The 23,575-nt window shown below is 50.5% G+C and overlaps 1 long non-coding RNA gene across 1 annotated transcript; it reads right to left on the bottom strand.

Annotated features, from left to right (window-relative positions):
- Positions 1 to 4,095: 4,095 nt before the first annotated feature.
- On the bottom strand, positions 4,096 to 22,995 carry LOC107513640. Its single transcript, XR_001597595.2, has 6 exons — positions 22,574 to 22,995; positions 16,980 to 17,130; positions 13,509 to 13,687; positions 9,350 to 10,415; positions 8,293 to 8,623; positions 4,096 to 7,819 (listed from the first exon to the last, which is right to left on the bottom strand). It is a non-coding gene; the product is annotated as an uncharacterized LOC107513640 (long non-coding RNA).
- Positions 22,996 to 23,575: the final 580 nt, after the last annotated feature.

The following is a 23,575-nucleotide window of genomic DNA, read 5'->3' as shown; positions in this document are numbered from 1 at the left end:
TTTAGTAACAAAGGAGTTAGTCAGTTAGAGTTTATTGAGGACCTGGGCTCGTTGGCACTTTAAAAAAAGAAACAGTTTCCTTCACAAGCCCCCAACCCCCAAATTATATAAGGCGGCGGATGGCGGATTTGGGAACGGAATGACTAAGCAAAGATTTCTTCTCCTTCTTTTCAATAACTGTGGGAAATGTGGCACCTGGCAGGAGAGATAAGTGACTTTTACACAGTACTATATGGCCAGGTAAATATTCCTCACTTTTTATAGCACTAATAATTAAACAGAACCTTGCTCAATCTTTTGGCAATCGCGACGTTTGAGACTTCGTTCCTCTGTAGTCTTGTGTTGAGTTCCCCACATTAATCACAATCCGTGATCTATGTCTGATGACTCATGGCTCATATCTCTATTTAGAGTAGAGGAAATAAACTCGGTGCCATTTTGTTTCTATTTAAGGCCTTTAAAAACATTTAGGTAAATAACTAAACAATCTACGGCACATCCAACGTGACCGCCCTAGGAATCACGCAGTAATTATTTTTAAAATACGGACCCACAGAATGGATGTCAGAATTCTTAGTTCATGAAATGTAATGTTATATGTTACATCACATTATCTGGCCACATGAATAAAATAATCTTTCACATCATAAATGTTCCTCTAGAATGAAATATTTTATTTGGGCAAATCTTATATGCGGCTGTATAACTCAATCTGGAATGTGTTTCAGTTATTCTAGTAGACCTTGCTTTTCCCCTCTCAAACCTTTGTGAAAAAAGAAAAGTTTAATAGATAGATAATGTAGAATTTTAAAAAATCTAGTCCTTACACAGTTTCTCAACACACAGCAATCGTGATTAGTGGAAACATCAATCTACTGATTGTAATAAAATAAAGGCATCAATGAATGTATGTTATATTTTCTTTTATATTTTGAGGAAGGAAAGATAAAACCAAAAAAGAAAGAGTTAATTGAAAAAAAACTGAAGATCCTTAGAAAGGTTATCTTATACTATATGTAATTGAAAAAAAAAACAACAAAAAAATGAGTTTCTAATAAGTGGGCTTACTTGTAATTTTTATTTCCATGAATCTAACAATTTATGCTCTCAAGCAGTATTTACTTAGATACCGAAATATTTTAGATTTTTCATGTCCTTTAGCATTTCTTAGAAAGTCATGAGCTATTCAATTTTTCTATTTTTAACTAATAACTAAGAGGAAAGAAAGTTGAGATTACGAGTAAATAAAAAAATTGTAATCATGGTGAGATTTTGATGATCCATTCACTCTTTCATTAACTTCCGTTACCACTCAAACTTAATCGGACTGTGTTTAAATTTAGTGCCTTTTTGCCTGTGTTACGAACTTAAAGCTTTATTCTAACCAATTATATTAATGTTAGAAAATGTGTGAAATTTAGAGCAGCTGTTACTAGATATGATTTTTGACGAGTTTTTCAGGCTCTTCGACCTCTGTGGACTTGTGCGTCATTTCTACGTTTATCGAACATGTTCTATGCTTCAGGATCTCTGCTATGAGCTTTGAAGGCGCAGGGTGCAGAGCGGGACCAGGCTGCCCAGCAGGGAACCCCGACTTTTGGGTACCTGCTGTGCGCAGGCGCTGCGTTGAGTTTCGATGCAGATTGCTCTGCTGCTGATTTCAAGCCTGGAGTATTAGGCGGAAGATCTGAATTCCTCCAGCAGGGAGGGAGCCCCCGGGACTGTTTTAAGGGGAGCAAACTGGAGAGTCGCAAGCTCTGTTAGTTGCCCGAGGACAGCTGGCCAGTAGGGGGCAGAGCCTTGGGTCCTGGTCAGCCTGGCCCCAGCGCCTGGGCACTCATCACTCTGTCCCCCGTGCGTGCTGTGGAGCTCGGGCCAGATCCGGCAGCGGCGACTGTCGGATGAGGCCGGCTGTGTCCTGGCCGTCACCGCAGCAAATCGCACAGCCAGCCCGGCTCTCCGTTCTGCCCCTTTAACCGTTTGGCACTTGGTAATCGACATTCTCATTTTATTTTATTTTATTTTATCTTACTTTATTTTATTTACCTTATTTTATTTTTAGGAAAGTGCTGCTTTAAGATGAAGATCTGAGCGTTTAGGTTGAGGGCACCGAGCTCCCCGATTGCGGTTCTGAGAGGTGTCCTTGGCAGCAGGGTGACAGGGCGTGATGGCAGCGGAGCTGCAAACGACCACGGCCGCCTGCCAGCCTGGCTCCGAGCTCTGAGCTCTGCGTTGGCCGCACACGTTTTGGGGGCCGCTATCCAGACCGTCCGGCGGGGCTCCCGGCAGCTGCAGAAGGTCCCAGCACTCGGGCTGACGTCTGTGTTTTAAGTTTCATTAACTGTCCTTCAGCATATTAAAATCAAGCCCATGAGCAGTACCGAGACCTTATGCTGGGCCTTGCAGGGAAGCCGAGAACCGCCACAGTCGGGCAGTGGGCCGGGGACCGAAGTGTCCTAGTAGTTGGGTTCCTCGCTTGTGTTTGGCACACTGCTGGATCACACAGTGCGTGCTAAGAAGGTGCATTTCGGGTCCCGATGGGACAGAAGCTGCTAATTCAGAGTTAAAGAAGTGTTGTGTGAGTGTGTGCATGTGTGCATGTGTGTTTGCATGTGTGCACATAGGTCTGTGTGAGCTATATGTGCATGTGTGCACGTGTATGTGTGCAAATGTGTTTGTGTGTGCACATGTGTACATTGTGTGCGTGTGTGCATATGTATGCGTGTGTGTGTGTACACACGTGTGTAGAGTGCTGGGTTTGTTTCTGAGGCCCCAGCCGCATCCGTCGGAGCTCCCCTCTGCTGGACGGCCTTGGGTAGGTCACTTAACTCCTCTGCGCCTCAGTCTCTCCCTCTGCACAGCAAGGGTGGCAGTTGTACCCACGTCCTAGGGGGCGGGGCGGGTGGTCACTGGCTGCTGATCTGGCCTCAACTTGGGAGAGCTAGGGGAGGTTGGCGGAGCACAGAAGGCGCCCACGGGCACCCCGGGTTATGCATCTGCTTCCCACCTGTAAATGCAGGTGTCTGATTTTTCTAGGAGGAAGTGCCCTTCCATCAACCATTTGCTCAACGAAGGTGTACGAGGTTCACCCAAGTTTAGAAGTGGGACTCGAAAGGCAGAACTCTTCGAGAAATGCTTGCTCACATGAGAAAACTTCAGGGATTATAATTACTTTTTTGAAGAATGGTTTTCAAAGCCATTTGATAAGAAATTAGGTGTTCCCGATTTTGTTTTGTTTGACATCAGTGAAAACAGCATCAAAAATTGTCCTGATTAGGGATCCACAATATTCTGAAACTCATCTTAAGCCTCAGCTGGGTGACTGTCATTATCCTAGGAGGCTGTGGCACAATCGTGAATTACCACAAATCTGCCTTAGTCCTCAAGCCACCAAGAGGTACAAAGACCTATTGTGCTGACAACTTTGAAAGTTTTATGGGAATTGCTAGTATGTTAACACTTTCTAAATGTTTTACTGGATAAGTTTAAATGTGCTTCAAATGAAGCTTCTTAAAGAGATACAATTTCCAAAAGCATTTCTGAACCTTGATCTGAACATCTGAAGACCTTCACTTGAATCTGCTGTAAACCTGTGAATCTGAAAACAATTCTTTTGGTACACCCAGACCCTGGGGAACAGGATTGTCAGGGCTTACATTTGAATTTCTTTGTGATGACGTTTTTTACTTTTCTTCAACTTCAGTTACATCTTTTGTAAAAACTGGTTGCTGTTAAAAATTGGCTTTATCAGATCCCTGAAGGGGATGATGGAGAAAAATTATTCCGGGGCCCTTCATGGAATATTTCATTACATTTCTACGCACAAGTTACACTTTAGAAAAATTTTCTTTACAACTCAATGTACATTAAAGATTTTACTCTCTTCATCTAAGCTTAAAACATAATTCTACAGGTAGAGACTCACATGTGTACGTGTGTGTGTGTGTGTGTGTGTGTGTGTGTGTGTTAAAGCACTTGAATACTATCTTGGAATTTAAAGATTTTTATCACGTTGAAAACTAGCTGGTGTTTAATTTTATCATTACTATTCTTTTCTGTTTTTTAAAGGGTTCACGGTCACATGGCCGACACAATCGGAATGTGATTGAACCACCATCATATTAACTATGAACTTCAAAGCGAGGGCCCGGCACCGGTGTTGAGAGACCTTAGATGTAATGCTAGCTCGGGAAATAAAAGTTGCTGCCCGGAACGTGTATTCCCGCCTCGCGCCTCTCAGGGGGTCCCGTTCACTGCAGGGCCAGCATCTGGCCGTCGCCGTCACTGGACGAGCGCTGGCTGGAGCGGAAGTGCTCAGCGTGGGGTCGGGCGGGGAGTCTCGATCCGGCCTCCGTGATTTCTCCGTCCATGGCACGACCGTGCGCACAGACCTTTCTGGGTCCTCGACTGTGACCGAGCATTGGCCGAATGGGGGTCTGTCCGCGGAGGCTGAGTCGGGAGATGGGCTTCGACCTCGGGGTTTACTTCGGGGCGAGGTCTGGGGCTGACGGCACAATGGGAGCCGGCGGCCGGACTGGTTTTTAAATCAATCGGACACATTGTTTGTTCCTCTGGTTTGATGTGCCGTAGGTCAGGTCCCGAACCCCTCGAACCCCGCGAACCCCTCGGCTGCTCTCTATGTGCCTGGTGTCTGAGGGCTTTGCTACTGTTGCGACCTGTATCAGGAAACCACAAACAACGGGTTTAACCATTAACTTTCAAACCACCTTTAAGCGAATTCTTTTATAAGATGAGAATCAAATAGGCTTCCACTGGTCGTTCAGAGGAAAAAGGGGGGAGCATTCAGGTCGAATGAGGTGCTTTGGAGCTGGGAGCTGATGGTCCGGTCGCCCCCCGCCTAGCAGAGGCTCCGCCTGGACGGGGCCCCGTCGGATCGCCGTGTTCCGGGGAAGAACATCAGTCTTTCTCGAGTCAGTTTGGCTGAGAATGAAATGAAACGGTGGCAATGCCTTGTATTTACTGAGTGACCCCCTCCCCGCCCCCGCCATGTCTGTACTTAATGGCCATTAAAGCACAGTTTGATGTTCGGGGTCTATTTTCAGGGTCCCCCCTGGTGGGCCTCTGGAAAGTCACAGCCAAAAAAAGATACATTGTATTTCAAGTGGAAGGAGCCGGAAGGGAGTGACAAGTCCTGCCCCCTGAGAGTCATAATACATTTTTTCTGCTCTTTTTAATTGAGCAACAATATGAAAACGAGGCCCTTTTCCAGAAAACACGGCGATCGGGAATGGCCGAGTGCCGAAGCAATTTTAATGATTTCAGGCGAGGCGAAGGGGCTCACGCCATTGAGCAGGCGCCCCTGGCCTTGTTCAGGCCGCTTGCGAGGAGCCGCGAGCGCGGAGGCCAGCGCTCGATGAGATGGTGCGGGCGGCGGACCCAGGCGCCGAAGGTCGCTGCTCACGCCACGCCCTTTCCGCGGGCACACGGAGGACAAAGCAGCCTCCTGTGAACCTCGTGGCTTTGTCTTCATGCCGACCACCGATGGGGATGAAGAGGACCGCTCGGTGGCTCCCAAAGAGCTTGACTCCGTTCAGCAGAACAGCTCAAAGGAGCCGCCACCTGAACGAGGGACGGAGTGGGGAGGACAGGTGCCTGGTCCCCGCGGCAAGCACGGTGGCGGAACTCCTACCCTTCGCACAGTCTGCGCCGGCCGCGGCCTGGGCACCAGCTGCCACTCGCGCGTCCGTAACCTTTCCTTTATGACGTCAGGCTATGGACAGAGCGCGGGGTGTTGAGTCCCAGCGTCTAGTGTCAACTCCTAACCCGGTCACGCGCGGTGGCTCTCGGGCCCACTTCTTCGCTCACTTCAGCTCCCTCATCCGTTCATGGGGACAGTGACACCCGCCTCGCCGGGCCTGCGTCGGACTAGGAAGCCCCCCGCACGGTGGTTCTCAGTGGAACTCTCGCTAGCGGTGACGACGGGTCTTAGATTCCCGCGAGCTGTCCTCGCCGCGCGGTGATCTGTGACTTTCACGCCACAGAGCCACGGCGGGCGGGCTGAGAGCGTTACGTGGACGGCTCCTGCGGACTCCTTCACGAAGGAGAAGAGGAATGTGATCGAGAGCCTGTAGGGCGCCCGGAGCATGAAGGTTGCCACTGGCCCGTACCGACTGCGGTTGGTCCCAGGCCGTGCGCGGCGGGTCCCTTGAGGCGGCCGTCCCCCAGGAGCCCATTCACCTGCTGGTTTCGCATCTGCGCCCCACCCCCCTCCACCGCTGTAGTCTGAACTCAGTGAACCATTCGCGACACGTCAGGCGGACCCGAGCGCCACGGTCTCGCTCTCGCAGTCCAACCGAGGTTGGCACTGGGACGCTGTGACTTTGCCGGCCGGAGGACTGTGAAGCTTGGGGACATCTCTGCATGCGGGCCACGGCAAGATTGCGCCGAGTGGAAATTCTGGGTTAGCTGGCTGTCCCAGGGGTCACTCAGAGGGATGTGTTTTTTTCCTGAAATGTCCTTTCATAAACAGTGCTGTGGCATAGCTTTGTTTGTCCTTGTCAAACTGAAGTTCGAGTTCGTGATGGAATTTTCTGATTCAAGCTGGTGTTTGTGGCTCCGTCGGGCCCTTGTTCTGGGGAGCAAGCAGGGCCGGGGGGGGGCAGGGGAAGCGCCTTCTCCCGCCTTGCCGCCCTCCTTCCTTCATCTAACGAGTGCGTCGCGCGTGTTCCGAGTCAGCGCGCTGGTTTTGGAGACACCGTGGCAGGTAGAGCATCAACCCGACGTCCTAGGAACTGTTTGTCCTCCCTTTTCCTGTCTCAGAGTTATCCGCTTCTCCCAACACCATTTACAAACAACCTTCCCTTTTCCAGTGTCTTGTAATAACTTGTTTTCTGCACATTACCTTCCGTTGTATGACTGTCAATTAGTAAGGGGCCATGATTGACCATTTCCCCGAGGTCACTGGGGCAAGTGCTGTCCAGGAATTTTCACTGTCTTGGGAGAGTCCGGACTTTTTAAAGAAACTGGGTCACCGCATTCTATGTCACCAGGTAATTGTGGGTAGTGCATAAGAGTTTATTCTTACTTGGAAGCTATAAAATCTTATCTTAGTAAATAAAATAAAACAGGCTAATGATCACCAAGCATATTTTCTTTTCCTTTAAGGAGCAGACTTGGAAAAGAAAGGGGGTGCCTTCTTACGACGGCACCAAAACAGCTTTTAGGCAGAAAGTAGCCTTATGTCGACGAGACAGTTTATCCTCATCGTACAAACACGCCTTTCTCCACTTTATGCTGTAATGGTTCCCACATGTACAGAACTCCAGGAGAGATTATGCCAAAAATGTATTTGTTTGTACAGAAACATTAAAAAGGACTTTATTTTCTGGAAGGACCAGGAGCTGGCTCTCATCAAGGCACTCGGTGGGGGAGGGGGTTGGTTCCAGGAGACTTGTCCCCAGTGCTAGCCATGGGCCTGTCGAGTCTGACCCCTGGCTGTGAAGGAATGCGGGGAGCCTGTGGGCTGGCCCGGATAGCCGTGGGCCATCTAATCGTCCACGGAGGTTCCTGATCAGAAGCTTTGCTCAGAGAACCCCGGATGCGCCGGGGGAGCCCAGGGTGTCCGGGTTTGCGGTTCTGTCTTAGTTCAGTTGAGGAGCAAAGAGATGGACTTCATGATCCTGGGGCCACACCGGCTCGTCTTGTGGGGGAATGTTCTGGGCTCGTGTGGACGCCGTGCAGCCAGACAGGTGATGGAGTCCCCTCAGCTGTGCCTCTGTGTGGGGACACTGCGTCCTTCCAGGGGGTGGCAGGGCCCTCAGGGTTTAGCTGTTCACAGTTCAGCTAGGGCAAAGTCAACCTGCAGCAAAACCCAGAATAAATACATCAATTGGAGCCAAATGACGGGACAGTGACCGAGTGAGCGCTCAGTGGCCAAACCTGGAGACCGCACAGCGCGGGGGAGCCCTAATGCCAGCTCCGGGGGCGACGATGGCATGTGGGTGCAGGGTCATCGGCAGTGGCGAAGGCGCCCCCTGGTGGAAGTGTCGATAAGGGGGAGGCTGTTGATAATGGGGGTTCAGGGGGCTTATGGGAAATTCCTGTCCCTGTCACTTAATTTTGCTGTGAACTTAACACTGCTTCCCCAGTCTATTAAACACACACACACACAGGCACGCACACACACACACACACACACATGGATGAGTGAGTAGACCTAGGCTCATTTTAAAATTCGATTTGAAATAACACAGGTAAAGATTTTTAAATGGATACTTGGTGGGGAGAGCTATGTGAAGCATTTGATTTTTCATCTATGATTTGAAATCTCACCTCCGCTCTGTGAAACCACATCCTCAGATGTCATCTGACTCGGCAGTTCCAGAAAGTGATATTTCTATTATTTGGGCTGTCACCTTCAAACACGCCTTAAGATATGTCCCCTCAATCAGATGGGTCCCCGATCGCCAAGTCCTGCTGTCGGCGAATCACCTGCGTTGGTGTCAGACTGGGCGAGCCAGCGACAGGCTCCCAGCCCCGGGCTCGGGGGTTCCCGCGTGCCGCGCTGGCCCAGGCGGTGCAGAGGGACGTCCTGGGCCCCCAGCGGCAGCACGTGCCGGGCCACAGGAAGGTGACAGGCTCCACGGCGCCCAGGACACGCTGCCTGTTACATATGAAGTCAAGATGAACAATCTTGTACACAAACTTTCTGAGTTGTTGCATAAAAATTACAAATTAAAATTTTTTCTAGAAGATATTTTCAACGTGAAAAAAATCAAACAAACACAAAAGTCGAGTCTGCTACAGTGAAACCGCCCATATACTTGTCATTCAGTTTCAACAATTATCAAGATTTTCACGATTATCAATACTTTTCTACACATTACTTTTGCTGTTCCACATACTTTGAAAAATATTTTTCAAGAAAGGTTGTGCCAGTTTGTATTCCCATGAGCTTCCTTAGTAAAAGTATCAGTGTAAAAACCCACACATTTTATAGGCAAAAAAAAAAAAAAAAAAAAAAAAGATTTAGTATCAGTTTGTATTTCTTTGGTAGCCAAGAGTTTGACGCTATTTTCAAATTTTGTTTGCGGTTTGCATTTATCCCCTCTGCACCGAGCATTCCTGTCTTTTGTCTGTTCTTTTCTGGCATTGGTATTTTTCTAATTTAATGAGCTCTATATAAAAAGGGTGTTAGCTCGTCTGTCACGAATGTCGCCAGTGTTCCCTCTAGATTTTATTTGCCTTTTAAATGATGTGCTGTTTTCTGAGCAGTTTTCATTTTTAAATAGATGAATCTACATGTTAAAACATTTGATAACAAGTTAAAAAAAAAAAGCACAAAAACACCTATATCATCTTTCTCCATTCGGGGTTTGGAAAAACTCACCCAGATGATACAGCATGGCGAGGAAGCCCATGACCTCTGGTGCCCTGTGCATAGCAGCTCTCGTGTCCCGTGGGGGTCACAGCTCTGTGCCTTGAAGCAAGGTCATTAACCCGTGTGCCTCAGTCTCTTCACCTGTAAAGCAGAAATGATGGTCTTACTACCTGCTTCACACAGTCGAAGTGGGGGCTAAGTGACAGCGAAGGTGAGACACTTCGAAACGCATAGTAAGTGCAATGAGAATAAATACTAGCCATTTGACTCTAATTGCAGCATGTGATGTGTGAATGATGACTGAAGCCCTTTCGGGAAAATCTCTGCGTACAGAAATCTTCAACACTTGGTTGTGAACAAAATTCAACAGATCAGGAAATAGGTTTTAAGACGATGGTTAAAAACAACAACCATGCCTTTCCCCTTAACACTAAAAGGAAAAGAATCTTGCTCGTGAATCGTCCCAGGATTATAGAAAAGCCTGTAACATTTAGAGGTGGAAGAAACTTTGCCTATTATTAGCTAAGGTTTGTCATTCAAAAAACCTAGGGAAATGGGGTGCAGAGCAGATGGGTCTCCCAGGTGAGTCCGGAACCATCCTCCTTTCAATTCCTATCCAAGTAAAGAGTGGAAAACAAAAGCCGTGTGCACACTGCTCCCCAATTCCTTAGAGTGTTACCAGCCTGAAACTCCTTACTTGTCTAGAGAGGAGAACGCCAGAGCTTCCTTTCTGCAGAAAAGGAGGTGTTTATGGCCAGATTTACACATGAATGCCACGTCCACAGCCCAAGGAATGGAAAGATTCACTTTCTCTTGAAATGGATATTTGAGGCCCAGGTGGGGTTTCTGCACCTGAATTCTCTGGTGAATTGTCACATCCCTGCTTTTGACTTGCTGATGAGGGATTTAGCCCATTAAATGCAGCAATTGAAACAAGGATGTTTGGACTCTGGGTCTGAGCCACCACCTGGGTCGTTCAGGTCGAGCCTTTGCTCTGGGACTGTCCGAGTCCTGGGCTCTGTGTGACAGGTCCACAGTGGCGAACTAGACTGTTTGGCGTTTGTCCTCATGGAGCCTGTGGTCAGCGGGAGAGAAAAAGGTGGCTAGTTAAGGTCATTTCAGAGTGACAAGTTATATCAGAAGGTGGGCACATCCCTCCCGGGCTAGCCAAGTTACCCGCGGGGGAACAGGATTCAGGCAGAGGACTTGGGGCCCAGGAGGCATGGCTGTGGACGCCACTGTGCTTCCTGTCACTGCTCCAGTCCCCTGCCCGTCCACGTGGGCAGGTGTGGCGGGCCGGTAGCTGGGGAGGGGGCTGGACGCAACAGTAGCCGGAGTCCTTGCAGGTCAGGGGCCTGGCCTTCCGCACGGTGACCCTGCCGGTGTGGCAATCTCATCGCAGAAGGTGGGCGGGGAGCTTCCATGGGGCCGGGCCGCCCGGCAGCTTGTCTGGATGTCCCTTGAGTGTGCGAGTGTGAGCACCAACACTGGCCACGCCGCTGCACATGTCCACAGGTGTGGCCACGGGGACGGTAGATGGGACCACGTAGCGATTCTTCCCTTTCCACTAGAAACCTCAGGTCCCGGCCACTTCTTCCAGCGAGCCCCCCAGAGAGGGGTGGCTCCTGAGACCTGGGTCCTCCAGGATGCTTGGCGCATCCCAGCTCTAGAAGGCTGGCGAAGGTCCTCCCTGGGTCGCGGTCTTCATGGAGTCGTTAAAGACGGAACCTAACACAAGGACGAAAAGCCAGAAAGCTTTGTTTCACAGCTGGCTTGTTTCCCGCTCGGGGACTAGCCGTGGGGACAGCCCGGCTTTCGCTGGCCTTTCACGGGTTGTCCCGAGGATCAGAGTCGGAGGGTGTCGCGCGCGTCCAGGGAGGGCAGAGTTTTGTTCTGTGTTGTTTCCTTTACATATTAGATTACGAGCACCTTCAATCATGCCCAATATGTAAAGAGCCCCCAGTAAAATAAATAAAGGTAGAAGAATCTGAAAAATATCTTTCTTCCGACTCCACCATGAGGTTTTCTCCCTCAGGGACAATGGCCTAGAAGGGGACCGCCACAGACTCTTCCACGTTTGCTGTCAAAGGACAAATGAGCTGGACAGTTAGAGAATATATTTGTCCTTCTTTGTATTCAAATTATGGGTGAAAATTCAGCAAATCAGGAGCAGATAAAATTTATTGCTTTCTTGGAGGTTAGATTTCCTTTGGAATCCCAATTTTGAGCATTATTTTAGTCTGCAGTACATGTGTCGTCACGTGTGAAGCTGGTTTCTGGTGGGTTCTCACTTGACCCTGCTCGCAGGCTCTGGGACTTGAAGCAAAACGGTGCTTAACGAACCAGCTGCCCCTCGGCTAATGGACATGAGCGGGGTTAGGCTTCTGGGGCATCTCGCCCACTCGCGTCGGAACAAAACGACGCTGTCCGAGGACCGCGGCAGCCTCTTCCTGGGGTCCGCTCTGACGTGGCTTCTTTTCGCTGGTGCGTCCAGACCACCGACGTTCGAGGTGGCTGCCACAGTCGTGGCCTTGACATCCACCCTCCTCGCGATCGTTTCGCTCGTTGTCCTCGCACTGTGTTCCTTTGTCGCTCTTTTTCTGACCTTTGTGGTTTTCACTGAGCATTTATACGACTCCATTTTCTCCTCCTCCTTAGCCCATCAGTTATACTTAAGTATCTGTCACCCCTCCCTCGTCCTTTCCCATAGGTGGTAAGTCCCCAAGAACTGAACCTTTGTCGGTCCCGTTGGTTGTATCCGAGCCAGCACAGAGCCTGGCTCACAGCTGGAGTTTAATAAATGCTTAGCAAGAGGGGGCAGAAAACACGCCCCAGAATAAGGGTGGGAGCGCGGATCCGTCCACGCACGTCTGCTCCCATCGCATCGTTAGCTCAATTCATCCCGACGGTGAATAACCATTTACATTTTTGCTCACGCTGTTTTGGTTTTTGTGGCATCGCAGACGGTTTGACTGGGGTTTCAGCGCTCCGCTCACTGAGCTGCCGGGGCCACACGCGTAGACGCCGGCGTCAGTCACGAAGCGTCTTCCCTCCTCAAGGCCCCAGCGGCGACGGGGGAGGGAAAAGCTTGCACGCCGGTCACCTCTGCCAGGCTTTGCCACCGGCCTCCCATGCTGCCGCTCACGACAGAGCGAGATAGCGCTTTGCCTTGTCGCTTCCTCTCTATTCCAACAAAATCCTGTCTATGAACCGCGACTCTTCCCTTTGCAGTGTTGCCTCACGGGTCTCGTCCGCCAAGAAACGCGCGCCCATCTTTCACTCGCTCGTTACCGGTGCGTTTGCTGCTCGGTGTCGCGGTCCCGTGCGCTAACGCGCCACGCCCTTATGGACCCGAGGCCTGAGCAGAGATTTCCGTCACTCTCCAGGTATGGATGAGCCAGGAGAGGAGGGTCTGGAGAAGCCCCCTCTGGTGGCCGTGGCGTTGTCGGGGATGAACTTGGGTGAGCGAGTGGAGCGACTCCCAACAAAGGGCAAATCCGAAGACCCTGGACTGCGTCGAGGACTAGCCGGGGTTAGAGACCCGCGTGCCCAGCGCCGGGCTCCCTCGGGAGAACCCGCTCAGGGGTGTGCAGTGTGTTGCCGGCGGCCGCCGGGCGGAAGGTTTGCAGCCGCCCAGCGGGAAGGCAGCGTGGCGACCTGGTGTGGGTGCTCGCGAGCATCCCACTGTGGCGGCCCCGCTACAAGACCTCTCCTGACCGTGGCACCACCGCACCTCCATCCTCGGGGTTTGGGGACATGTTACGGGAGACTTGGGTTTTCATGATGGCCGAGGACAAAGCGCCATCAGAGGAGAGGCTTGCTTGGGAGGTCAGAAGCAGCTGTCTGCTCTTCAGAAGAAGAGCCCCAAGCCCATGCCAACCAACACCTGCTCGTCAGTTGCTTGAACTAGCAGCTCCGTTTCAGCCAGCTCCCCCCCTACCCGCCCCCCCCCAGCCAGAGTGACGGAAATACCCCTCCCCCCACCACAGCGAAACAGGAACGCCAACGCTGGGTCTCAGAGTCACCGTGACAGCACTGTGCTTTGAGCGATGTTGCCTATTTGTTTTTTGGAGCACAAAGCAAGCAATAAATCTGTCGCCCTGAAAAATCAGGTTGTGACCTAAAGGAAGGAGCCAATTGTGACTTTAGGTAAAAAAGAGTGACCTACCGGGGAGGATAATTTATCATGATAACAAAATGGCTGGTCCTCGCACGCCGCCCCGGGAGAAGGGCTGCAGTAAGCAAATTCGAGAGACAAAAGCGTCCGGCTATTTTCAGCTGATCGATATTCCCAGGGCTCGCGGCAGCCAAAAAACCATCGCCGGTCAGAGTAAGCACGTCGCTCACCTGATTTGTAAAAGGAAGAAAACGAGAGCTTTCATTACTCTCTTGGGAAAAAAATGTCACCTCTCACAGCAGCCATTCTGCGTAGGACGGAAATAAGCAGCCTCCTGGGGTCTAAGCGAGAATTCTTGGCTTTTACGGAGAGGCGGGAGGTAATGGTACCTGGAAATGCTTAAAGCAATGGGCCGCTGGGGGTGAATGTGCCCGCCCTCTCTTGGTGAGAACTGTGCCCCCTGGGGAGGATAGAAGCACACAGCGTCCCCCAGGGCATCGCCGGTGGGGTCAAGACCCCGCGCCCCCAGGCTCACAGGAAACGGAGCCTGGGCACTGCCCTCGCCTCAGAGCCGCCGCCTGCCGCTGGGCCCGAGACCTGCGCACAGGGCTCCCCGCCCGGCTCGGCTCGCCGCTGGGTTTGGTCGATGGGCGGCTCCTGCTGGCGAGTAGAGGAAAGAGGGGTTGGGGTGTCCTCCCTCCGTCCCTCGTCCCTGGCTGCGTCCCTCGTCCGGGGGGTCACAGCTCCTGCGGGGGGTCTCTGCTGACCAGGCTTCTCACTGGCCGGCAGGCCCAAGGGCGACCTTGGTGAGTGGGGCGCGGGGTCTCCTGCTGGGTCCGAGACTGACCCAGCCCCTGGGCAGCGCCTTCCAGAGCCCTCGATGTCACCTCGGCTCCCCAGGCGCTCGTCTCCGTGAACGGGGGCAGCGAGCGACAGCGGTCACTGCATGTGGGCGCGAGGCTCGCGTGCGGCAACACCCTCCGGCGGCAGCGTGACGCGCCCCAGCTTTGGGTGCTCTAAGGCCACTATTTTGTCGTTAGCTTCTTCCGACGTGGACAAAGGGTCAGTCCGGCCCGAGGTCACCGTCACTTCCCAGCGGCGCCGACGGAACCGGTAGCCCCTCCTCCCCCGCCCGCGAAGCCCGGTTCTCAGGGGCGCGTGACCGCGCGGCAGGGACTCGTCGCTGTCACGGCCCCACGCGCGCTGCTCAGCGGCGTGCGCGAGTGACCGCACGGCCTGCAGCTGTCGCAGCGGGGGCGCGCCCTCGCCCGGCGCGGCTCGCACTGCCCCTGCCCTGCGGGGCGTGGAGGGGACGGCGCGGTGAGGCGCGAGTGCGCGGCGCGGGGCGAGCCGGGCCGGGCCCGCGGAGCGCGCAGGAGGACTGCCGTTCCCACGGGAGACGCGCGGGGCGCGGGGCGCGTGCTGTGGGGGCCTCGCTCTGTCGTTGCCCGTTTGTCCCCACGTTCCCTCCTGTTTCCACGCAATCAGCTCAGCCCCAAGCTGGTTGGTCACTTTTATGCTTTGGCGACGCCATGCAGAATTAAGCTTTTTAAAATTTCGTTTTCTTTTCCGAGGGCAAGAGCCACGCGTTTATCCCTGAGGGAGAGCGAGGGAGGGCGCGGCAAGGCCTGGCCCATCGCTGTCCGCCCGGTGACGGCTGGAGCACCCCAGGGCCCAGCACCCCCTCTTGCCCTGGGCACCGTCCCCGGCCGCTTTCCCGGAGCGAAGGAAAGCGAGGGCCGCTCGTGAGCAGAAGCCAGCACTGCCCCAGCCCCCAGCCGACATCCGCCCGGAGATGGGCCTCTCGGGCCGCTATTACTGGATTGTTTTAAAACATCTTCCCGCGGGGACGCACCTGACTCTCTCTCTCCGGGCTTGGGCGGCAGGCTGCGGTTTTCTGAAGTGCGTCCGCAGGGCAGCCGGGCCCAGCGCATTAGCGGCCGCCGCGCGCCGCGGCCGAGCGAGCCAGCGACTCTCCTCGGCGTGCAGCGCCCGCATCCGCAGGGCCATTTCAGTTATTGCTGTAATTAGTTCTGATTCGAGTATTCCGCGGAGAATGAGCTTTCTAGATTGAAAGTGGTCAGACGCAGGTTAGCAGCGGGGACGGGACGCAGTTGGCAGACAGAGCCTGAAGCAGGGATGAGAGATGAGTCTATATGCCTCAATTTGTAGCATTTCTGATTTTTATACGGACATTAAACTTGCTCAAGCTGAAGTGCCATTTGCCCTAAGAGAGGATAATGTACACTTATCCCTATGAATTCTCAAAAAATAGCCTGAGCTGGCAGTGGCAGCCACGAGGCAGCCCACGGTGACATCTACATCAGAGAGTGCCCAGGGTAAGTCCAGACGCGGCTGATGAACAGGAAAGGACAAGCGGGTGTGGCCCGGACACTTCCAGGCACAGGTATTGGGACCCTCGGTAGTCGATAAGGACAAGAGATCCGGAAGAGACCCAAGAGGTCATGACATATGTTCACAAACGGCAGGCGTGACAGTTTTTGTCGAAGAGGCGTGGTGAGGGGTGCGGACGATGGAAGGACAAGAGTCGAAGGGGAAGTCGGACAACAGAGTCTGAACAGGGGGCGACGAAAGTCAGACCGTTTACAAATCGCACATAATCATCGACAGGTTTTTAAAAAAATAGTGATAAAATGATGGAGTCGGTGAAAACTTGATCTGCAACAAGATAAATATGAGCTCAGAACGCTTTTTACCAGAGCACGTCTGGAATTTGTGTTTTCCCTCCAGACCTGCCCGGTGCATTCTCTCCCACTTCCTGAGACCCTGGAACGACTGCTCTGGAAACCCTGATGAAACGTCCCCTCTCTGTGGCCTCATCACGCCTTCCTTCTCTCCCTGGGCACCGAGCAGACTGATTCGCAGCTCGTGGTTTCTGTTTGCAGTCCGAGTCTCTGTCAGACGGTGGCCGAGGGTCCGCAGGGGTGAGGATCGTGGTTTTACCTTTTTTATCTCTCATAGGCCCTAACGCGGGCCAAGTTCATGCTAAGGGCTTTTCTGTTTGTTGGTCACCGTCCGTTCCTCCTGAGTCATAGCAAGCATAGAGGAACTTCCAAGAATTGAGACAATTAGAGACGGATACGATTAAATTGTTTTTACACTTGGATTTTCAAATAACTCAGTCAGAAATAGCCACAGTTTTCAGATTCCCAAAAACCACCATGGCATAACAAATAACAAGACCCCCCTGTTTCATATTGTGACGTCGAGAAGATACCCTAATCCTAAATATTGTGGGCTTAGTCTGGTTTTATCTCTAAGAAATGACCTGCCCTTTGCTTGTCTGTATCGGTCAGTCGTGAGCCCTGTGAGCAAACATTTATGAAATATCTTCTCTGAACAGCCAGGTTCTAGGAAGAGAAAATCACCACTGTGATAACCTGGAAAGGACGTAGATGACCTTCAGCTCGGAAATGACACTGTTGCAGCTTTTCATGCGTGGTATTTATGATAAGGCTCGTTCTGTAGGTCACACGGGGAGGGACCGGCCTGCTGACTTACCAGTGGCGGTTGGGCTTGCCCAGGCCTGGGCTGGGAGGATGCCACTGGCCGTACATTTTTCGAAAGGCCATGTCCGCCTGCGGTGAGTGCGACCTCAGTGTCTCCTCCTCCAACTCAGTTCGAGGCTCAGAGTTTCAGCTGGAAAGCCTGGCTAGAAGACAAATTTTAGGTTACTTCGTACCAATAGGGTTGTCAGGGAAAATGCAGGATGTCCCGTTAAATTTAAATTTCACATCGGCAAGTACTTTTTTCTTATGTAATATGCCCCAAATATCACATGGACATATTTATACTAAATAAAGCATTGATTATTTGTCTGAAATTCAAATTTAAATAGGTATCTTATATTTTTATCTGCTAAATCTGGCAATCTTGCCAGGGTAGGAGAAAATCTTATAATAGTTATTAAACAGTTTCTTACAAATTTCAGTTTGTAAACAACTGTTTCTTGGCTAACATTTCTCTCATTTGCATCAAAGGTGAACCATGTTAGACGTGTAAAAGTTCTTCATGAACTGAAAACAGGGGCACAAAAATTTTGTTTCTGTGCATTAGGGACACAGCGGGATTCAAGAATCTGACACTCGAGGGTCTAGCGGGGCGTGACAATCGCGGCAGTGCGGGGGATGGTGGGAGTTGTCCTCTTTTCTTCAGCGTTGTTTCAAGCGTCCCAACCTCCGATGACTCCTTGTCCGTGAAGCGAGTTGTCATGGATCTGAGTTGAGAGCAAGAAAAAGGCGAAGCAGAGAGAACCGCGGTGGAGGCGACCCGGGCCTGACTCCTGCACACACGCTCTGGGAGCCAACGACGCTGCTTATGTCGCTTAACTTCTAGTTGTCATTTGTGTCAAAACTTCAGATACGTGCTTTTCTGCATTAAGTGACTGTATCGCGTCAGACATTCGCTCGATGACAGCCGTTCCGATGGTGGGTATGAGAGAGAAGGGAGGGAAGCGGCAGAGCAGAGAGGATACCATTGAGGAGTCTTGTCTTGAACCCCTTGAGGAATAAGACAAAATGAAAACAAGCGACGGACCAGCCACCTGCCGACCGCAGCGCCAGCCCCACCCACTGCGCCGATTAGCCTTCAGATTCCTCCTCTCCAGCCTCGCCGTGCCCGGGACGACTGCTGCAGCTGGGCAGGCGGTTACGAGTGTTTGCCCAACTGAAAGGCAGCGGCCAAAACGAAGACGGCTCTCTGAGCCCCGCGTTCCCGCGGGAGAAGCGAACATAACATTTCTAAACCTCCAGGTGAATAACATCGCTTTGGCCACTTTTCTAAATCATCGAATGATTTTTTTCCCACTTTTTAATTTTTCAACACAGAGACAGTCTGTGACCTTTTGGGTCACTGCTTTGTCAGCCTACTGTTGATATTAAGGAAAGCGTCGGTACAAAGCAAGCTCCATTCCTGCGAAGTGATTAATAAACGTACAACCGGAGACCCCGAGAAAACTGTAAGAACTTTGTCTAAAGAATATGGAGACTCTCGCTGTCCTTGTAGAGAGAGCAGCAGGCACAGTTCCCTGGGGCAGTGAATACAGGTCAGCTTGGCTTGTCTTCTGTTAGGAATTAACCTGAAGTTTTGAACAGCTCCCAACTTCTCCCGCAGGCTTTGGGGCCAGCGAGGTCCCTGTGCACAGGCTTGCGAGAGGTCCCTCAGGCCTCAGGTCACCGGCTTTGAGCCTGAGGCACAGGGTTCATTGCAGCAACATCAGCGTTGCCTGCTCAGCTCCAGATGCGAACGACGGTAATGAATACATTTGCATTGTCCAAGAAAAGATTTGGGAGGAGACTTCAACCATTCACTGGGCTCAGGCTGGTCACTCTGGTGCAACTGCTGGTGACATGTGACAGACACGCAGGTCGGGGACAGAGGTGGATCAAGCACGCGGCTAGTGACTGTACCAGCCTCTTTCGGTTAAATGCCCTCAGTGTTTCAGAGCTGGCATTAATGCAGGGAGCTCTGGGGACAGGGGCAGGTGCTTCCACACACTCTGTCCCAAATGCGTCCCTTCCAACAGCAAAGTGTCAGGTCATGTCTGCATTGTGGGTGATTGGCAGGCATGCCGAAGGAGACGGTCGTTTTAAATGGCTCCAAATAATGCGGGTTAGTGCCCATTATTTATTTACTTGACCTTGGACTCACAACAAATTAGAACAAATTACACAGGCCCGGCTCTGAGGCTACTCCCCTAACCTGGCCCCCAAGGCTGCCAGAGCCCTCCCTGTGGGGCTGTCCCCACTGTGGCCATTCGGGACCCCGTCTGGGACAGCTTAGCCCCTCCAGTTTGTCAACGTGCAGTTGTCTGTCGCAGTTTCTTTCTCGCTCTGCCCGTAGTTCATACTGACACTGTACATCAGGTAAACAGGGGCTGCGTGACCTCCATCTCCTGGCAAAACCTCAAAGCCCAAGCAGAGTCGGCCGAGATGCGTGATTTGGGAGTTGGGGGAGGAGGAGTGTAAGAATCCGGGTCACTCTGTCCATTTCCGGGCTCTGTCACCTCCGAGTAGCTGCGGGAGAAGCGGCGTCTGTCTCTGGGATGCCGGGGCGGCCACCTTCTGCTGCCCAGGCGCCCCTTGCGTCTTTTCTGCAAGCCTCACGGTCAGGTGGCATCGGGGCAAAGCGGGGCCCCCCAACCTTTAACCCGGCCATGGTGTCACCGCAGAACCAGCTCAACGTCCTGGCCGGTTTGACGAGATGCTCAGCCACTTTCCAGAGACAAGCGACCCAAGTCGCAGTCACGGTGCTCAAGGTTAGGCAGAGGAGAGAACTTGGAATTCCAGCTGCCCCCGGAACCAAAGTGCCCCGCACACGTGCGCGCGCACGGAACCGAGCGGGACGCGGCCGGAAGTTGGACGCGGAGCCCTTTCGCAGGAGGACGGCTCGCTGTCCATGGGCCCTGGTGCTGAAGCCCGTCGCGTCGACGCCGGAGCTCCCGAGTGGCAGGTCCGGCGCAGCCACCAGAGTTTACGCTCACGTGTCCTCACCCATCAAAGCCCCGCTGACCCAGCGAGCGGGACGCCGAGGCAGCGCCAGGTCTCCCACACTGGGTCGGCGGCGTCTCCACGGCGCACCTGTTCTTTCCCCAAAGGGTCTCCGAGGTCCGCCTCCCTGGGTGCTGGGCACATGGCCTGGGTTCTGAAAGAGAGTCGTTCTTCCGACGCCCTGGAAGGCACCGAAGGCGATCAGGTTTCAATACAAAGCCCGGGGCAGGGTAATTCACTATTTATTTATTGTTTGTTTGTTTGTTTGTTTGTTTGTATTCAACGATTATGAGAAGGAAAAAAGTTACAAAGCATTAGGGGAGATGTTAAATATAAAGCCAACAAATAAAATATTCTGAAAAATTTTAACGACCACAAAGCAAACACCGTACATGGAGGATATAACCACAATAGAAATTACAACAGAATTCACTGACAGTAATTCCACCTAAACTTGAAAGAATAGGTAACTCTTAAGTCTTTGTCAACTGTCAAGGAGCAAAGAGAAGACAATCTTTCACATTATTTAAATAAAATTTATAAAACAGAACAATAAAAAGAATAAAATAAGAAAATTACCTACTGACCTAAGTATTGATGCAACATCCTAAATAAAAGAAAATATTCTATCAAACGATATTAAAATAATTGACCAATTCCCAGTTTATTTTATAAAGGTTCAAGTACAGTTCCAAGACTATATATATATCCCAGTGCTTTGTGCAATGTCGAGTATATAGTAGGTGGTTGATAAGTGCCTGCTTTTTCAGTAAGAAAGGAAGCTGGGTGTTTTATGGTGAAATTTTAGCTAAAACATCAATACATATTAAGTAGCAATCAGAAAGTGTAGAAAATTTGTTTTAATTGAATACATTTCTTGTGTTCTCAAAAGCATATAGTTACATCTAATGTTTCCTAAAGCTTGGTGACCTCTGTGTAGAATAGGACATCTCTTGCGGATTAAAGTAGGTTTCTTACTCAATGGAATTATAACCTTTTAAAAAATGACAATAGATATATACCAAGGAAAGAAACGTCTGAGTCAGAATTCATCTTTAAAGTGCTCTTTTCCTCGGGACATTTGACATTTAAAACTCATTATCTCTGGCTACTTGAATCTCAGCGTTGACCTCAAGGATATCAGAGAAGGTACAGGGTTTACAGGGCAAAAAGACACACAGAAAGGCGAGGTGATCGAAAAACAAAGAGTAGAGAGATATAACCTGGGCTCGAGGATGTTAAATTTGGACTAAGAGCAGGAAAGACAGTTCAAAAAGAGAGGGATGAGTGAAGATGACTAACAATATCAAGGCAGCAAAGACAACAAAGATTGACGAGGCCACAGGTCAAGACCCACAAAAATGAGAAGGGAAAATTTCTGAAATAATAACTGTGATCTTTTAATTGCACAAAAACTTCAAAATGTCATTACTGAAAAACAAGAGTGAAATTCCCCTCCAACAACAAAAAAAACCTTCCCAAGGTATCAACTTTTTTGACCTTGCCTCCCACCCCCAGTGGAGTGGAGACTGTTTAGAGAGACATCGGCCTATCAAGCATCTCTATAAACATGAAGTTTCTACTCACAATGATATTTAACTGCTGAAGCAAGACCACACATCTCCTACCTCTTAGAAGAGAAGGGGAAATTTTCAGCATCAGCAGCTCTTATCTTTAACTGAGTTTAGACACCCTCCATCCAGATGATTCTCCTTCTAACCCTAAAACATTAGGGGTCGGGTTTAGAGTGTTGCTCAAGGAGGTGTGGACTTTAGCTCTTCACACTATTAATCGATAGGCAGTTTAGAATTTAGAAGCGCTTATTTTTTCTGTTCTAACACATGTTAATCAATACGTGTAGGCGTACCATGCATACTCAAGTTTTGAAAAATCTCCTTACCCCCAATCTGTAAAGAAATGAAACATTGAACTGATTCATAATTCCCATTAAAGCTCGTGTCACTTATTAATTATGGACCACATTACAGACAAGATGGATGGCAGTTTACATTTATTCCCTACAGAATTATCTGAAACTATAACCTCACATTTCTAGCTCAGAAAAGAAAAAAACAATAATAACAATAATAATAATGTATTGTTAAGGACTAGCTTAAATCTATAGTAATTTTATATCTAAAATATCATTTGTCAGTGTTAGCACTTTATGATTTGTAATAAGTTATTTGCAATCCACGTCTCAGGTGGCACCAGTGCAGTCATTCATGACACCATGACTGTCAACAGTGGCTTTAACATGACGCTGTCATGAACCAGAACCCGGGGAGCTGCTGTGAAGACAGTTTAGCCCTCCAACAGTGAAGTCAGCGATGGACCTTCAAATAGTTCTTGAATGTCCAGTATGTTTTCCTACCTGCCTTTCAGTATCGAACACCTTTATTTCTCTCGAGAGTCCTCTGGCTGAAATTCAAGGCCTTTCTCCAATGTCTAAATCTACAATCTCCATTTCATCAGCTTTCAATACATTTAAAAGAATGCCAGGATGCATTAGAACAATTTTATTATCAGACAAAGCAAGAAACATCCTTCTATTGTCTTCAAATACTCAGAAGATTTAACATGTGAAATATTATCAGAGGTGCTTACCTGGAAACTTTACTGTCAGGCTGGGGCCTGTTCCAAATTTTCATTCCAGTCTTTACAGCACAGAATCTTACATTTTCTTCCATAAAAGGAGAGAGGACCCAGGCAGTGAGTTGTATAGCTAACCCCTAACTTCGTTCTTTCCTTCTTGTATGAATTTATTCCAAGTTATCAGACAATGGACCAGGTACAAAGGACCAGAGGTGTAATTAAAACTATTGAGCACCTTCTGTGACCACTGCGTAATAATTTTTTTTTTTTTAGGCGAGGCAACTCTTGGTTGACCTTACAGATTGCAAAGATCTTGTCAGCTTACGATCCCTTTCTTTTTCTTGTTTTTCATGCCTACAGCACCTGGTCTTCCTAGGCGCTCTCCCCCATCCGAGTACTCACCGGGCCCGCCCCTGCTTAGCTTCCGAGATCAGACAGGATGGGGTGTGTGTTAATCTTTATACTCAGGTTCTGGGTTTAAATAAATAAATGACATGTTCCGGTCTGGATGAGTTCAAAGCCTGGGCGGAGAGAGACGGGAACAGGTGATGGTGCAATGTTTGAGCCCTGCGACTGAAGCAGGGCGCCGCGGGTCGCTGACGCCGGCCGAGGAACCCGCCTCGGAAGGGGCGGACTCGGAGCTGGGACTGGAAGAATCGGTCGGGATTTTCCAGGGGAACGAGATACCTCGGGGGCTTTCAGTCGAAGGGCACCGTGCAATTAAAAGGCGAGCATGCACGTTGTGGCTCGAGTTCCACTCGTGTATTTATGTCTGAGGGTGTGCTGTAGCCTCTCTGCTCCTACGTCCACTGCTTTCTGAACTGTTGAACGTGGTCCGAGGCGGACTCCGTACCTGGTAGCTGTCGGCCCTGTCGTGGGGTGGGTTCAGATGACTCGCTGGTGTATGTGTAGCCGACGCCTTTAAAGCACTCAATGTCATGACTAAGTGGAACTAGAAGCATCTGCCATTGTCTGCCTGTGGAGGGCGGGGGAGAGGGAATGCAGCAGAAAGGG

Source organism: Rousettus aegyptiacus, unplaced genomic scaffold, assembly GCF_014176215.1.
Source record: "Rousettus aegyptiacus isolate mRouAeg1 unplaced genomic scaffold, mRouAeg1.p scaffold_m13_p_18, whole genome shotgun sequence".
Lineage (NCBI taxonomy): Eukaryota > Metazoa > Chordata > Mammalia > Chiroptera > Pteropodidae > Rousettus > Rousettus aegyptiacus.
This window is presented reverse-complemented; position numbering and strand designations above follow the sequence as displayed.